This window comes from Crocuta crocuta, unplaced genomic scaffold (assembly GCF_008692635.1).
Source record: "Crocuta crocuta isolate KB4526 unplaced genomic scaffold, BGI_CrCroc_1.0 scaffold125, whole genome shotgun sequence".
Classification (NCBI taxonomy): Eukaryota; Metazoa; Chordata; class Mammalia; order Carnivora; family Hyaenidae; genus Crocuta; species Crocuta crocuta.
Genome location: NW_027531143.1, coordinates 5,415,249 through 5,432,491, shown reverse-complemented (window position 1 = coordinate 5,432,491; position 17,243 = coordinate 5,415,249). Strand labels below are relative to the sequence as shown.

At 36.1% G+C, this 17,243-nt stretch overlaps 1 long non-coding RNA gene across 2 annotated transcripts in view; it reads right to left on the bottom strand.

The window, feature by feature from the left end:
- Positions 1–17,243, bottom strand: part of LOC144237420 (uncharacterized) — a 510,168-nt gene that overhangs the window by 450,174 nt on the left and 42,751 nt on the right. For both annotated transcript variants that reach the window (XR_013336849.1, XR_013336850.1), the window contains exon 2: positions 6,908–6,989. This is a non-coding gene — a long non-coding RNA (uncharacterized LOC144237420). The remainder of the gene's footprint in view (positions 1–6,907; positions 6,990–17,243) is intronic.

The following is a 17,243-nucleotide window of genomic DNA, read 5'->3' as shown; positions in this document are numbered from 1 at the left end:
AAGCATCCAGCTAGCTCTTGGTTTTGGCTCAAGTCACACACAATCTCATGGTTCGCGATTGGAGCCCCGCATCGGGCTCTGCACTGGCAGTGCAGAACCTGCTTAGGATTCTCTCTCTCCCTCTCTCTTCTGCCCCTCTGCCCCTCTTTCTCTCAAAATAAATGAATAAACCTAAAAAAATAAAAACCATTCACAGGGTAGAGTGGTGTGCTACTAAGAGAACTGAACCTTTTTATTTTCAACAACTCTAAACTTACAAACCATGGACATTTAAGTGACATCCAGATAATATTTGATCCTGTCTAGTTGAGCGTGCAAATCAGTAAATTGTGTATATAATGGATGATTAGGTGAGCACAATTGGAGTCTGTGTTTGCAATCCAAATTTACATGCTTAATCATCACACTGTATTCACTGAGAATGGTTTACACACACATATAAATTGTAAAGTTTTCATGCATATGTATTTTTACACCTATGGTTTCTATTTCTGGTACAGACAATAATCCCCTTTAATATATATTTCCTTTGAAGTTAATCTTGTTTTCTATGTTATTATATATGTCATATAAAACTGATAGGCTGTTGGACTATGCATTTATTGTCTTTCAGCTTCTTTGTTTATATCTGTGTGCCCTGCTTCAGATCTGGGAGCACTGTAAAATAAAGGAGGAGATAAGGTTTTCTGCCTTTGGAACGTGCTGCTTTTTCAACAGTACCGTAAACATCTTAAACGTCTAGAACATTCAAACTTAAAATTCAAAAACAAGTTAGGTAAAGTATAATATGGCATATACTTTTATACTATAATTCTCACACAGCTAATCCATAAATTCACTTTTTACATATCAAGTTCCATTGGGAGGTATCCCATAGGGTTCATTCAACATCAGATTCATAGAAGAGGAAACTGAGGTTCCATAACACTATGTATTTTTCAAAAGCCACTCCTCTCCCACAACTTTCTGATATATCCCACAGTAAAGAAATAGACAATATATCCTGTTTATTCATACAAAAGACTAACCAAGGACTTCAGCTCAGCCCTTCACAAACTTCAACCTGACTTCTCTTCTCTTGGCTGAACATTTCTATATGGATGCTTCTCCTGCACTCAACAAAATGTTTCTCTTTCCTCCTTCCAGACTTCCCCATACTGTTCCTGAGTCAATCACTCAGAAATGTTTTTTTTTTTACTTTGATACCCTCAGCTGATCATCAACAAGCCTCTTCCATTCTTCATTTCATTTGTCCCTCTTTATGTAATATTACTTCCCACCCATCATAACTGCACCTTTGAACATCATATCAGATTTACTGGAAAAGTAGCCCACTAGTCTTGTTGCCTCCCATCCTCTCCCTATGCAATCCACCACACACCATACCATCTGATTCATTCAAAACCCTGCCTTTGTTATGTATTTGTATCTGTCCATTGCTTTATTATATACATATATATAATTAATCATAACAAATAACTAATTATGTATATGTATATATATAATATACATATACATAATGTGTATATATATGTATATTATACATATATATAATCAATCATAACAAATNNNGGGGGGGGGGGTGGGAAAGGGGGGTGTGTTCCAGTTAACCCAATTTTATAGATGGAGAAATTTAAGTTTTGAGACATTGATTAATATGCCCAAGGTCACATCATAAGTGCATCTAGTATTAACACTCAAGAAATGCAATTCTAGAACTCAGACTATTAACTGGTACCCTAAAGATATGCAGGAATATTTCCAGTGAATCTTAGATGGCAGAAGAGAAAGCTATTTGGAAGTGGCCAGGTACGAGGGGAGGGAAACATGAGAGGCGTCTTCAATCCTCCAGAGCTTATACTTCCAAAAGAAGTAACTCAGAGAGTCACGAGTTTTGTCTTTTCCCTCTGTATTTCCTTTCATTTAAACTGTCAATGTTTCCAATATCTGGAGGCATAGAGGCAGGGTAATGGATTTCCAAAAGAACAGCAGTTTGGATTGTGAAAGATTTTACAAATATTATAACTAATAAATGGAACCACCATGGCACAAAAAGAAAAACAAATCAGTTTGTTTTTTCTTCTTCTTTTTTTCTTTCTCTAAATCTTTATTTAAATTCCAGTTCATTAACGCACAGCGTAATATTAGTTTCAGGTGTAGAATGTAGCAATTCATAGTTTGGTTTCTCTTCTACTGTGAAGATATATTCAAATAGAATAATACAGACATTTAATGGCTTTCCTTCTAGAATTTTTTTGTATACTACTTTTGGCGATCAGTCATTGAAGGGACACAATTACCTTTAATTACGGACAAAAGAATAGGTGTAAAAATTGCATTTCAAAATTCTATTTGGAGATCTAATTTATGTCAAAACCAAAGCCCATCATAAAGACTGAAAGGCTTTGGGCAATCCAAAGGAAAAGTAAAAACAGTATGTAGATATATTTTATTGTATACTGTATATATTTGACACCAGTCAAGAAGTTTGAACCCTTTTCATGTAGAATGTGTGAGACACCAGAACTGAAAGTGTCCCTCTGTCCTCCCCACAGTTTATTCATCAAGCTGGTGATTACTGGAATCCTGGAACACCTCACACAAATTCTTTGTTTGTTAGGCTTCTTTGATTGAAAGCATCAGAAACCCATTCTGGTTAATCTAGAAGAGAATTGTTTGGAGCAATCTTGGGAGCTCAAAAGGGCAAAAGAGACTTTGAGCCCAGGTTTGGAGTCAGCCTTGCATCCAGTCAGCAGTAACCAGCCAGCTTTGGGCATGGAGGCTGAAGGACAGCTTGGCAGTCTCTTCAGGATATGACCCAGGAGTGAACTCCAACTGTGTTTTACATTTCTGTAACACTCAGCTCTAGATTCAGAGTACCCCCCTCCAAACAAACAAACAAATTATATATATATATATGTATGTGTGTATATATATATATGTACACACACACACACACACAATCTAAGAAAGTGCAGAGACCCTTAATCACAGCCCCTGCAGACTAGAGAGAGGTCATTCTTCAGAAAAAATTAAGACACTGTTCAGAAAGAAGACTAGTTGGGGGATAGCAAACAAACAAACAAACAAACAAAAACAAATGGTAAGCAGATACAACCAAAATTATTAATAGAATTTAACGATTTTTAACTATTTAAGAAGTTTATTCTTTGTGAAAAGAATTTAAGATTACTTTCTTTGTGAAAGAGAAATCCACGGTATCTATTCATAAGTTTCTCAAGAATGCATAGAATTATTAGAAGAGGCTTACCAGTTGTTCCCCATACGTCATAGGAGCAAAATAGAGTTCTGCTAAAATGAACCTTGATTCAATTTAAACTAAAATGTAAGAAAGATCAGTAACTCCTCAGGCAAAATATCATTGTGATAAAGGGGATAACACAAGAGATAATGGGTAAATCTAATCCTTTTTTTTTTTAATTTGTTAATGTTTTATTTATTTCTGAGAGAGAGAGAGAAAGAGAGAGAGAGAGAGAGAGAGAAGGACAGCTTGAACAGGGGAGGGTCAGAGAGAGAGGGGGACACAGAATCAGAAGCAGGCCCCAGACTCTGAGCTAGCTGTCAGCACAGAGCCCGACACGGGGCTCAAACCCACAAACCATGAGATTATGACCTGAGCCGAAGTCAGACACCCAACCGACTGAGCCACCCAGGCGCCCCAGTAAATCTAATCTTTTATCTACCACATTTTTTGCTTTGAATATGCAGAATCCAAGATCTTAAAGGTACATTGGAGATTATTTAAGACACTCTCTTCATTTTATACATTAGGAAACAGAGATCCAGAGAACTGAAGTGATTTGTCACAACTGCTCAGTATTATAGCCAAATCTACTGCTTACACTTTCTAATTCATAAGAACATCCACTATTCTCCACTCTTTTCTTGAACCTCATGTGTCCTGGTTGATTTAGACACTCACTAGTTAATTTCTTGAATTTACCTTTGAGTATATAATTTTGTGACTTGGGATAACTTTATTTCCCCAACATGTAATTTTTAAACTGCACTATTTCACCGTATCAAGTTGCCATTAATTGTAAGATGTACCACTAGGAAATCAAACAAAATATTGGCAATCACACTAGGACACAATGCTTTCTTACTATTTACAGGTTTTATTTCATATTTTGTGAAGGAGTTCTTTTAGACTCATTTACATATGGATTTTTATCATGCATTATTCTTGTTCATAGGTTAAAAGTATAAGCAAAATATATTTTAAAAGTAGCTTAAAAACTTCTATACATGTAGAATTCAACTTCCCTGAGCTACAGTTCATCTCAGAGCCAGAGATATCATGTTACATGATATCAACCTGTATGCTATCAAGAGCATTGGTGATGCAGCATTTCTTAAAATTGTCCCCAGCCTCTTCTTTCAAGCTGTTATCTCCCATTCTGTGCCCATATTCCTTCTTCTAATAGTCCTGATGTTTTTTTACTAAAATGTCAAGAGGTTGCCAGCATCCAGCCATGCCACAGAGAATAACAATTAAGCTTGCACATGCATACCCAATGACACTTTCCTTACAACTGCCACTTGGTCAACAGCAATTGTAAAACTCCATTAAGGGTATTTTAAACTATGTTAAAATGCAAAAAAAAAAAAAAAAAAAGGGATTGGAACCAAAAAATATATAGTATTTTTTTTTCTATTTTACCTCTTAAAATGAATATGAGGAAATAGCTTCTATCCATTTCATTATTAAATTCACTAAGCCTTTATGTACAACCACATATCTGTAAATTATGTATTATTATGCAAGAAGAGCATCTTTTGGTTTTCCTAGCTAATACTCCTGGGGAGAGTGGACAGGTATTGCTACTATGCTTAATCCCCAGACTGTGTCACAGATGTTTTTACACAAATACCAACTTCTATTTAATTAGGTCAAATAATGGATTTTCAATTGTCTGCAAAATTTAATTTTTTCAAAAATTAAGTAAGTCTCTGTTTCCTTTTTTTTGGCTGAAATCTTCTTTCATGGGATCATAGTAAGCAATTAGCATTTTCTGGGAGAGTAAACTTAGATTATCTGACACACGCATGCACACAAGCCACAATGATGAGAGTAATTCTGCTGGCTTCCTAAGAAGACCACAGCTCTATTTTCATAGTGTGGTCTATGGAGCAGAAACAGCAGCAGCATCACCTGGGATCTTGTTAGAAATGCAGACCCCAACTCACCCCAAATCTGTGGAACCAGAATCTTCATTTTACCAAGAGCCCTAGGGAGACACGTGCATATTAAAGTTGGAGAAGCACTGGGCTAAAAGACAGGTTGTTCAGTTAAAGCTGAATACACATTTCCCAGAGACTTGGGTTGCTATAACCATTTTATTGCCACAGCTGACATAAGTAGCTATTAGGCTCCAAGGCATTTCCAGTCTGACTGCTACTTCTTAGCAGAGTTTCGATCTTTAGAAGTGAGTAAGGAAAGAAAAGGAAGAAGGGGTTGGAGAAGACCACAAATCTTTACCAAGGTGACTGAATGTTTAAGTAGTGGAATGGTAGCAGTAGAGAGGCTAAGAGCCGGAGGGAAAATGCCATCAGCTCAACCATCCACTCTATTCCACCAATATTACTGAGCACTTTCTACATACCTCACATTTAATCTTTTACCTATCTAAAATTTACTCATTCTCCCACACTCCCATGAAGTCTGGTGTGACAAAGGTTCTGTAACAGGAGTTCAGGGATCACCTTTAGGAAGTCTATAAATCTAAGATGAAATGTTAAATTGGAGCATGAGCATATGTTGATTTTCATAGGGAAAAATTCCATGCTTTTATCACAATTTCAAAAGGGATCCAATCAGTCAATCAATAGTTAAGAACCACCAGCACTCTGTAATTCTTGTCCACCATCTGTTTTAAAGTCATTGATAGCAAGCGTTTCTGTTGCAAAAGTCATCTTATTCCATTTCGGAATGGGGTTCATTATGAGGCGACTAATGCCCTAACACCAGTTTTGTACTCACATACCTTTTCCAGAAAATAACAAAAACAAGAAGACTTGGAGATGGGAAAAGATCATCTCAATTATAAGAAGATCTCAGTGAATTATGTGATCATGCTGGCACCTCTTCTCATTGTGCCATCCTCCTTTCCTTCGTTCTCTACACTTACCATCTTTTATTCTTTAAATAAAAAAAATTGTTGCTATTCCTCCCTAAGCGTTAGCTCCCCTGTGATCTTCCCAAAGTGTGTCATAGATGTTAAAAGCTATATTGTTCTACAGTTTGTCCTTCCCACTTTATCTCTGTCTATTTCAAAATCTCATTCAAGGAAGAGCAAAGAAAAGGTCAGGATTGGCCTTTGCTGGCTATTATAACATGCACCATCTCCTCACCCTTAGCCTAGGGGCCCACAAAAGGAGTAGTATCCTTTAATGCTTTTGAAATCATGAAGAGAAATCAAAGAAACCACTTCCAATCCTATCCTCATGACCAGAAGCCCATTGATCAGCGTAGGTAAAGGGATAGCACATTAAGGGGCAATGGCATTTAGAAAGTATGATTTGATCCATACAGCTGAGTGATCACGACAAGTTCCAATCTCATCTGAGCTAGAGAATAAATCTATACTACTGTCAGCTCTGAAATATCTCATTCATGAAGCACAGGTAAGAAATCACCTCTACTTGTCATTAATTATCAAACATATTTGAGTTAAATAACTACTTCACCCAGGCAGTGATCCAAGTTTAAAGTTGTACAACTAAGAGACAATGTAGCCACAGAAATTCAGTACCATCAGATATCTAGTATCAAGGCCTGAAATCTAATTTTTCTACTAAATGGCTGAGAAGTTTGGTCTCAAGCACTGCCTGTCTAGGACTCTGTTTATCTTTTAAAAAAATAAATAAATATAGAATTACATACCTATTAGAGTAGCCAAAATCAAGAACACCGACAACAGCCAATATTGGTGAGGATGTGGAACAGCAGGAACTCTCCTTTGTTGCTGGTGGGAATGCAAAACAGTACAGTCACTTTGTAAGACAGTTTGGTGGTTTCTTAAAAAAACTAACCATACTCTTACAATCCAGTAATAACTCTGCTTGATATTTACCCAAAGGAGTTTAAAACTTGTGTACATGCGCGTGTGTGTGTGTGCGTGCGCGAGCACACACACACACACACACACACACACACACACACCTGCACATGTATCTTTATAGCAGCTTTATTTATAATTGCCAAAGCCTGGAAGCAACCAAGATGTCCTTCAGTGGGGTAATGAATAAACTGTGGCTCATCCAGATAATAGAGTATTATCAGCACTAAAAAAGAAACAAGCTCTCAAGCCATGAAAAGACATAGAGGAAACTTATATGCATCTTACTATGTAAAAGAAGCCATTCTGAGAAGGATACATACTATACGATTCTAATGATATGACATTCTAAAAAAGACAAAACTATGAAGACAATAAGAAGGTCAATAGAGGCGAGTGGGAGGGTAGCAGAGTACAGAGGTTTTTTAGGGAAATGAAATACTCTGTATGATGTAATAATGAGATATATACGGCATTACACATTAGCCCAAAACCATAGAATGTACAAGAGTAAACCCTAAGGTAAATTATGGACTTTGGATGATGATGATACATCAATGCTGGTTCATCCTTGGCAAAAAATTCTAGTGAGTATGTTGATTATGGGTGTGGTTATGCATGTGTGGGGGCAGGAGGTATATGGGAGATTACTGCACCTTTCTCTCAATTTTATTGTAAACCTAAAACCTCTCTAAAAATCTTTTTTTTTTTTTTTTTAAGAAAGAAACAGCAATAGAGGTTGAAATCTTGAACTCTAGACTCAGAGAGACCAGAGTTCAAATTCAAACTCTGTCACTACTTCCTGACCTTGATCAATTTACCTAACTAATCCAAGCTTCAGCTTTTCCACTTGTAAAGTAGGGATATTAATTGTTCTAACTTTAAGAGGTACATAAAATATGTGACACAGTTCAATAATATGATTCAGAATTCCAAGAGTACATTTCGGTTTCCAATTACTGAAAAGTAACTTCACATACTCCGAGAACTGTCCTCCTTACTTGTATTATTGTGAATATCAACTGAGATAACAGATCAAAGTACTTCAAAAACTATACTTTATTGTATAGATATGAGGAAACAGTCACAGTATTTCATTCTTCTTATTTTTAAAGGACCATGGGGCACCTGGGTGACTCAGTCAGTTAAGTGTCCAACTTCAGCTCAAGTCATGATCTCACAGTTCATGAGTTCGAGCCCTCCATTGGGCTATGTACTGATAGCTCAGAGCCTGGAGCCTAGTGTCTCCCTCTCTCTCTGCCCCTCCCTTGCTCACCCTCTGTCTCTCTCAAAAATAAACACTTAAAAAAATAAAATAAAATAAAAATAAAGGACTAAATAAGAATAATCCCTAAGATATTTTCATTCTTAATATCAGACTAAGAAATGTAAATTTGAATTAAAGAAAAAAAAATCCCCTCATTCTGGCAAAATTTGATTTTATGGAAGAAATCCGAGAGAATATGTCTCTAAAAGCGAATTTCTAAAAATAATTAAAAATATTAAAAACAACCATGGAAAACTAGAGTGACTGCTATAGTTAAATTATGTTGACCAAAAATACTATTAACTGAGATGTAGCTTGTTTTCTATTTTCAATAGCATTAAGATGAATCAGATTATTTTTATTAGCCATAAATTTTAATCAGAGCTGCTAAATCAGAGAAAAAATGGTGCCAAAACAAATGGACTTCATCTCAATTCTGGGAAACCTGAAATGATTAACCATGAAGGAAAATAGAGCTGAAAGAGTCACAGCCCATCATTTTTATCCTCTTTTTCCTAATAATTGAGTTTCTTTCTCCCATACTTCTTGTGCTTAACATTTTTTTTTTCCTCTTCTGGAATTTTGGTAATACACACATACACAGAAAGGTCTGGCTGTTTAGAAAACAGCAAATTAAACCAAACACTTGTACAAAGTTGTTGATGTCAATAAATCCCCATGCTGATAGATCTGGAAATGCTTAACAGTTTCTTAACCTATCTCTTCCATGACTGAAGTTTTAAAAAGCAATCCATTAAAAATAGAATTTTATTAAGATATTTAAGAATAATGTATTTGTTTCATGCAACTTCATATTCTTGAAAGTCCTGTTGATAAAGCGTGAGAAAAGGAGAACTAGTAAAAGTCATACTTAAATATTTTTTTTTAAACCACTAAGGTACAACTTCACAAAAATGATGTTGACCTGTCAGTTATACCTTCTTTTCTCTGTGGGTATGCCTCCATTTTGCATGGAAGATATACATATTGGCATGTATTGAAATAGTCTGAATCAAATTATCATCTAGTTGAGATGGGGATGTAGCAAGGGGATGTCTCCATGACTCAAAATTCCACAGAGAGGAACCGCAGTGTCAAACTTGTGATATGGTGTCAAGATGAAATATGCTTTGAATTTTATTAATAGTAGGGAGCATATTTCACTGCTCATTCAAGTGTCATGCTAGAACTAGGTGAGTGTTGCCAATATAAGTGGATGGAAATCAACACTTTTTTGACACTCCTGCTACCAAGTGCCTATAAAATGTTTATACCTATAATTGTGTCAAATTATGCTAATTGAGTACTGAAAAGACACTATAAGTTGAAGTATTCAAAAAGTATATTTCTCAGAATCTCATGGGGCTCTTCAAGTTAGGCACTTGGGGGACCTTTTTTCCCTCTACCAAGTACCGTCAAAGTACAATGTCTTAAAGTGTCATCTTGGTCTTAATTTAATTTTTAATAGTAAGTACCAGGAAAGCAAATTAATTTAAATTCTCAATCACACATGCATTAGATATTAAGGGGTTTATCTTCAATAGTTTGGTATTTTTTTTTCAACCCAGTTATACTAATATCAGTTAGGTATATTTATTTTATTAAAGTTTGTGGTTATTATAAAAGATACTTCAAGCACAGCTCAGGGGTTTTTAACAACCTCAGCCATCAGCAGATGTTAACAATAAATCAGGTGTGATTGTGAGTCAAGAAAAAAATGAAATAAGATATTGGTTTCTAGGAGAGATTTTTTTTTTCCCCCTAACTCCTCTCAGGTCAAAATAAATAGGGATTTTTCTGTATGTTATTACAGAAGAATACAACTTCAATGACTTCTCAATTTTATGTGAAAATATTCTACTTTCAGGAATACAGATAGCAATCCTTGAGTTCCCAAATTCTGACCATATTCTATTAAAATCATTTTTCCACTTTTCTGTTAAACTGTATTTAATCCTTTGTGTCAATGTGCTGAGGAAGATAGTAAAGATATATCTGAACTTTGCCTTAAACTTCTTTAATCTTTTTTTAAGCTCTCATTCATGTAACACAGCTTCAGCAATCTGATTTCAATACCCTATCTCCCGGGGGGAAAAATGCTAAGATTTCCAAGTTCAGAGACCAGTGTGAAACTGGTTCTCCTCAACTAAAAGGTATTTAATTCTAACTGCAGTTTCTCTATAGTGCCTCCTGGAGGCCTTTCAAGTCTTTTGAATTCCAATGATAGTAAAGAGGTCTTTTGTACTGGCTAAAGGGGTCCTAGAGCTGAGGGGATTGGTAATGGCATATGGCACAGGTGGCCACAGAGAATTTTTATCTGGTGTGGAAAACATCAACCCTCTTACAAGGCAGCATATTCCGCCAAGAACACATTTACCCAAAACCTTTGTTCCCTGGGCTGGCTATGAGTACAGCTTTGCAGCCAATATAAAATGCTCTTGTATTTCCAATGCCCTTAATGATGTGGGATTCAGCTATGGACGAAATCAACTGATAGTACACAATCTGCCACATTCCCTTCACTTTTCTACACCACAAAGGGAAGAATAAATCTCTCCAGAAAATGTTTGTTTGCAGGCCTGAGAGTCTATTCCTAGCTCTTGTCTCTTCTCATCCAATTCGAAGAGCACTCTCCAATGTGAAGTATTTCTGAACTATTTTGCCTGTAAACAAGAAACCCCACTGTTTTCGACCATTCCTCACTGTTTCCATTCAATGTCCCTTATCTCAGTTAAAATAAAAGTCACTTTATTTCATGCCTCTTTGGTATACTTCTAATATTTTTGAATGAGAAATCATGTATTCCAAAAGCAGTGATAGTTCCATGCCTAAGGAGATCTGCTGGCAGATGGAGAGTAAGTCAGTGCTCTCTAGGCCTGAACTGACAATTAAAACATCTAGCCCAGATTGGTGGTGATGACTGTCTACCAGTTATCCAAAGGCTTTATGACCCAAGCTGATAGTGACAGTCCATGCTATGGCAACAAAACCAAATCACAACTGAAGTGCATACTTGATAAACAGCCTTTCATTTATATGAACAGCTTTAGCAATTAGTTTCTTTGTAAGAGACACAGCAAGAGATTGCCTTCTACTGGTGTCCCCACAAAAATGGCGGAATGATTTAAAATAAAAAATAAAAAACTTAGTCCTCCAGAACAAATATAAAAAATATCATTATTATGCATAATATATTGAATTGCAGCACTGATATATTCTATATAGAAACTAAATTAATAGAATAACATGCTATATTAGAAAAACAGTAACCTATATCTTAATATAGGTTAGGTTTCCTTTTTCTGGCAACATTCTAGACAGTGGAAGAGATCATGGGATTGTTATTCCTACAAAGACTACTGCTAGAAGGTAGTCTTTACAGGGAAGAAACAGCTATCTTAGCCAAACTAGGTCTCTCAGCACTTTTCCCTTTTGGTGTCTATAGTCTCTTCTAGAAAAAGGACTTTGGTTGTTCACTACACTTCAGGTCAGTGGCAGTTTTAAATGATCAACTTAGATCTGAAAGGCACTTTGATACCTTCCTATCTTTCCCAGAAAGTAAAGACCAAGCAGCAAACCAGAAAGAGAAACATAATTGAAATAATTCAGGGGTTCCTGGGTGGTTCAGTCAATAAAACATTGGACTCTTGGTTTCAGCTCAGGTTTCTTGGTTTCATGATCTCACCATTCTTAAGTTTGAGCACCACATCAGGCTCTGTGCTGACAGTGGGGAGCCTGCTTGGGATTCTCTGTCTCTCTCTCTCTCTCTCTCCTTCTCTCTGTCTCTCTCAAAAATAAATAAACTTAAAAAAAATAATTGAAGTTCTTTCAGTAGATGGAAATTCTGGACTTGTAACTCAGTCTTCTAGAGGATTAATCTCTGCAATACTCCAGAAAGTAAGGAAATACATTTTAAAAAATGTATTTTACATGTAAAAAAAATTGGGGGGTGGTGCCTGGGTGGCTAAGTAGGTTAAGGGGCCGACTATTGATTTTGGCTCAAGTAATGATCTCATGGTTCGTGAGTTAAGCTCCGCATGGGGCTCTGTACTGAAAGTGGGGTTCTCTTGGGATTCTTGTTTTTTAATTTAAAAAAAACTTTTTTTTGCTCAAATTTTTCCACCTTTAGCCACTGGGAACTCTTGTGTGACCCTTTAGGATATCTCACCATTTCTTGTTTTTTTTGTTCTGCTCTGTTTCACTTAGCATTTCCTTCCTTTCTGACATGGCTGCAAAAATTAAATCCTGCATTGGTGGCATTGGAAAGCTCCATAGCCCGAGCTGCTAACTATAAATTTTGATGCATTTTAGCCAATGAGAATTCGAGATAGTTTGTTATTATAGCATAACTTGAGCATCCCAGCATATAAACATGTATACACATCACTTAATAACACAGCAACTCTCAAAAAGTCGCAGCAGAAAGTTAATTCCTTAGGGGATGTGTATTTATTACAAGGTACTTATAATATGGGAGTAAGTCAAGCATTTTAGTCAGGCTTAGAATAGGAATAAGATTGAGTCTTTAACATGATTGGCTTACTGCCAACTTAGAACTTTTAAACCTTTTTAGTGATTCTCTTACACTGTAACTATGGAGATTTATCTTTACTGATGAATAGAAAAACTGTTCCTATTGTAGTTTGTGCAAGATTTTCAGGTAGAAGAGGGTTAAATCATTGTGTCTGGAGATAATTTAGGAGCTTGATCTCTTTTCAAACCACTCTTAAAATTGTTCTTTTTCCCTTAATGAGAAAGGACAAGTAAAGTGGCAAATATTTTTTAAGAGAAAATAAATGTTTCACAAAAGGAAAAAATCTTGAAAACATATCCAGCAATCAAGCATTGGGAAGATTCATTTTTATAATGTAATTTTAGAGGAAAAACAATCTTTTATGATCCTTATATATAGGTTAGTTAGATATTCCTTCCACGCTGATGTACATTAAAAAAAAAAACATAAAATTTTTTGTAGAGACATAGACTAATGATTCTCTTGAGGAGGTATAAAACCACCATAATGCACTTGATAGTGCCATACTCTGGGGTATCAAGGAAGGATAATTCCTTCATTTCCCCTCTCAGAGCTCAGTTTATGCAGGAAGCATGAGGATTTTAAAACTTTGGGGCCCTTATCCAGATGCCAGTGATGGCCATATGTTTCCATCTTCAATGACATCCTCTGGCACCAAGTTCCAAAATCAAAATATTAAAATCCATTTGTCAATTTAGAGGCATGAATACACTTGTCTTTCTTTACTAGGTACAGACATCACTGGACCTGGGGACTTCAATAATTGTCATGAGAACAGCTTAAAATTCCCTTAAAAATAGAATACAGGGTCTACCATATTCCTTTCTAAAAGACTATTTTTAAAAACTTATTTATTAAAATAGCCCAACCTAAAGGCTAAACCAGAAGGCACTTCAGCATATGACATATTTTCCACAAAAGTAGATTTTTAAAATATTTTTATATTGTACATACACATAAATATAATATAAGACTATTAATCTGCTTAGCTCAATAAATTTATTTGATTGAATGAGTCCTTCAAAGTATTTTGTCTGCCTCTATAATGGTAGAGTCATCACCTGATAGTTATTTCAAATAGTGGAAGAAACTGAGAAACTCCTTATCACACATACCAGTTTTACCATATCATCATGGCTGACACTGAAAAGATTGGAGATGGAATAGAAAATTGTCCCAAAGGAAGAAGAAAGACTTTCAATGTGGCCAGATTGAAGAAGAAAAAAAAAAAAAAAGCCTTAAAAATATGACTTCTTACTACAGCTAAACAGAATCACACAGAACACAAATAAAAATTTTGATAGGATCATAAAGAGAACTTGTGTTTAGGCAGTAGAATTGTGGGAATATGGGTTTAATGCTCTAAACTAATCACTAATAAAGTACTCTAAGGATAAGTTGATTGACATGTATAAATGAATTAAAATGTTGAAAATGTAGGCAGAGTATTCAAAAGTTTAATATTTACTAATAAGATGTATTTTCCTTAGCACCTTAAACTCTTTAATATAACCAAACGATATTTTTCCCAAAAAAATTCATTTAAAATTAAATGTGTAACACCCAGGAATCCCACTGAGCTCATCTATTTTGAAANGTGGGGATGAGCACTGAGTGTTATGTGGAAACTAATTTGACAATAAACTATTAAAAAAAAAAACTATCAGGTGTACTTTAAATAGTTGGGGTCTTGATGCTATAGTTGGGTTTCTAAGCTGCAACACCACATTTCTACTTATTACTTACAAGAAGATCATTTTCCACAATGACTTCAATGATGTTTCTCCCTCTAATCATCATTTCTGCAGCATTTAGGTACAGGACCCATGGTGCCCTCTCCTCAGATATCAAGAGAATGACAAAGAGCCAGAAGCATGAGCTAATGGAGTCACAGGCAGAGGCACACACAAAAGGACTTCCAGGCATCAGACAGAGCCACCATGCAAATGTGGCTCATCAAGAATACAGGGTTACCCTGAGAAGGAATTATAAACTAGGAAATATCAATGCCCATAGGTGCCAGATACTCTGCTTCCAGGGTTTTAATAAAGCAGAGCAAAATCTGTGTTAGTCCTTGAGATTCATGTAGAATGAGGAAGCAAATATCTCGCCATTCATTGTCCCCTTGATTACTGGCGGTTACCTGAACTCTGTCACATATTCTAATGTTTACAAGAAAATAAAGGAGTTCCCTGGACAGTGTACTGGGATTGAGTTCATAACTAGCCAAACATAATGTTTTTAAGCACTTTAAAATAAACTTTGGACACTGTGATGGTTAATTTTATATATCAATTTGCCTGGGCCATGGGTCTCCAGATATTTGGCCAAACGTAATTCTGCGTGCTCTGTGTGCATTTGTGAGGGTGGTTTTGGATGATATAACAACTGGATCAGCAGACTGGGTAAAGTACATTGCCCCACAGAATGTGGGTGGGTCTTGTTCAATTAATAGAAGGCCTGAATAGAACACAAAAGCTGGCTCGCCCCTCAATGACAAAATTCTTCCTGCCTAATAGCCTTTAAACTAGAATGCTGGCTTCTTTTTTGACTTTGCACTCATACTGAAACATCAGCATTTTCTGGGTCTTAAGTCTACGACCCTTCAGATAGGAAATACAGCCTCCACTCCCATGGTTCTCAGACCTTTGGACTCATACTGAAACTACATCATTGGCTCTCTTGGATCCCCAGCTTGACAGCTCACCCTGCAGATCTTAGAACTTGACAGCCTCCATAATCGCATGAGCCAATTCCGTATAATAAATCTCTTTCTTTACATTTTACATCAAATTATTTCTATTTTTTCCAGAGAAATTTGATTAATACAGTCACCCTTGCATTGAAGGGTTTGGCTCTCTTAATTTTATAAATGTGTTGAGCAACGTCTGCATGCACAGTGAACATAATCTTGTTTGACTGAGTTGGCTAGTCAATTTAGAAAAACATAATCATCAGCCACTTGATTTTGTTGAATGGAGTAGCCAGTTTAAACATCAAACAAGCTATACATGTACATGTGAAAAAGGAAGAAGGGCTTAATCTAAATTATGCATAAGCAATGTTTAAACTTCAATATTTAAAAAGGGTCATTTATCAAAAGTTTCATTTAAGAAGATCTGAAGATTAAACACACACACACAAGTACACACACACACACACACACACTGGGGAGTAAGAAGCAGTTAGGAAANGTGAAAAAGGAAGAAGGGCTTAATCTAAATTATGCATAAGCAATGTTTAAACTTCAATATTTAAAAAGGGTCATTTATCAAAAGTTTCATTTAAGAAGATCTGAAGATTAAACACACACACACAAGTACACACACACACACACACACACACACACACACTGGGGAGTAAGAAGCACTTAGGAAAACTGCAAGAGAAACTTGTAGCCCTAGTATTTGGAAATTGAGACAATTTCCAATAGCTGAAGTACATGTCAGAAATATTATGCCCTGAATAAGGGACCACGAATGAAAGACAGCTTTTAGATATCTGAAGTTCCCTATCTAGTTGATCTGGCAGAATATCAGAGGCAGGAATGATCTGACACATAATCTGTTAGCTGCTCTCAGAAGAATTGTTGTTCAGTGGTTGGAGAGACTTCACCCATTGCCAGCCCTTGAGAATGTCAACAGTGCCAGACAGACATAGAAGAGAGGTAGACATAGAAGACATAGACCAGGAAAAACTAAGAGGGGAAGTCCTGATGTTCCAGTGCTCTAGTCCAAGAGGAAGAACATTTTGCTCTTCTGATAAATATAACTTTAGTTGTAGTAATTACAGGAACCTATGGTTCTAACCTCCTTTGGGAGCATTTCTATGAGTTTCCACAACAATTTGATGCAAATTTTAATGTGGTTATAACTTTCTCTAGATTTATTATCTCTCAGATTTTTTTTTCTTTCCATGATCAACAATAACTAATTGCAATAACATTAACTTTATAATTAATCTCCTTTAGTAATTCAGTTCCAGATCTATCCCAGCTCCAAGGTAACCTATGTAATTTGAAGAGGTAAACATGACTGTTGAAGACTTACTTCCCTGAAAGGGAAGTTCAATGTTTCTATTTCTCTCATATGTATCTTTGTCGCTTAAAATACTAACGAAATTATTTTATTTATTTTTGTTTTCTCAATTTATAGTTCATTTGACCTATCCATGACTACTTTTACCTTTTTGTTCTGATTTGCCATTCTAAGGCTTCCAAGTCTATTGTTTAATAGACAAGCAGATGGGGGCGCCTGGGTGGCTTAGTGGGTTAAGCGTCCGACTTTCGCTTAGGTCATGATCTCACGGTTCGTGGGTTCGAGCCCCGTGTCAGGCTCTGTGCTGACTGCCAGCTCAGAGC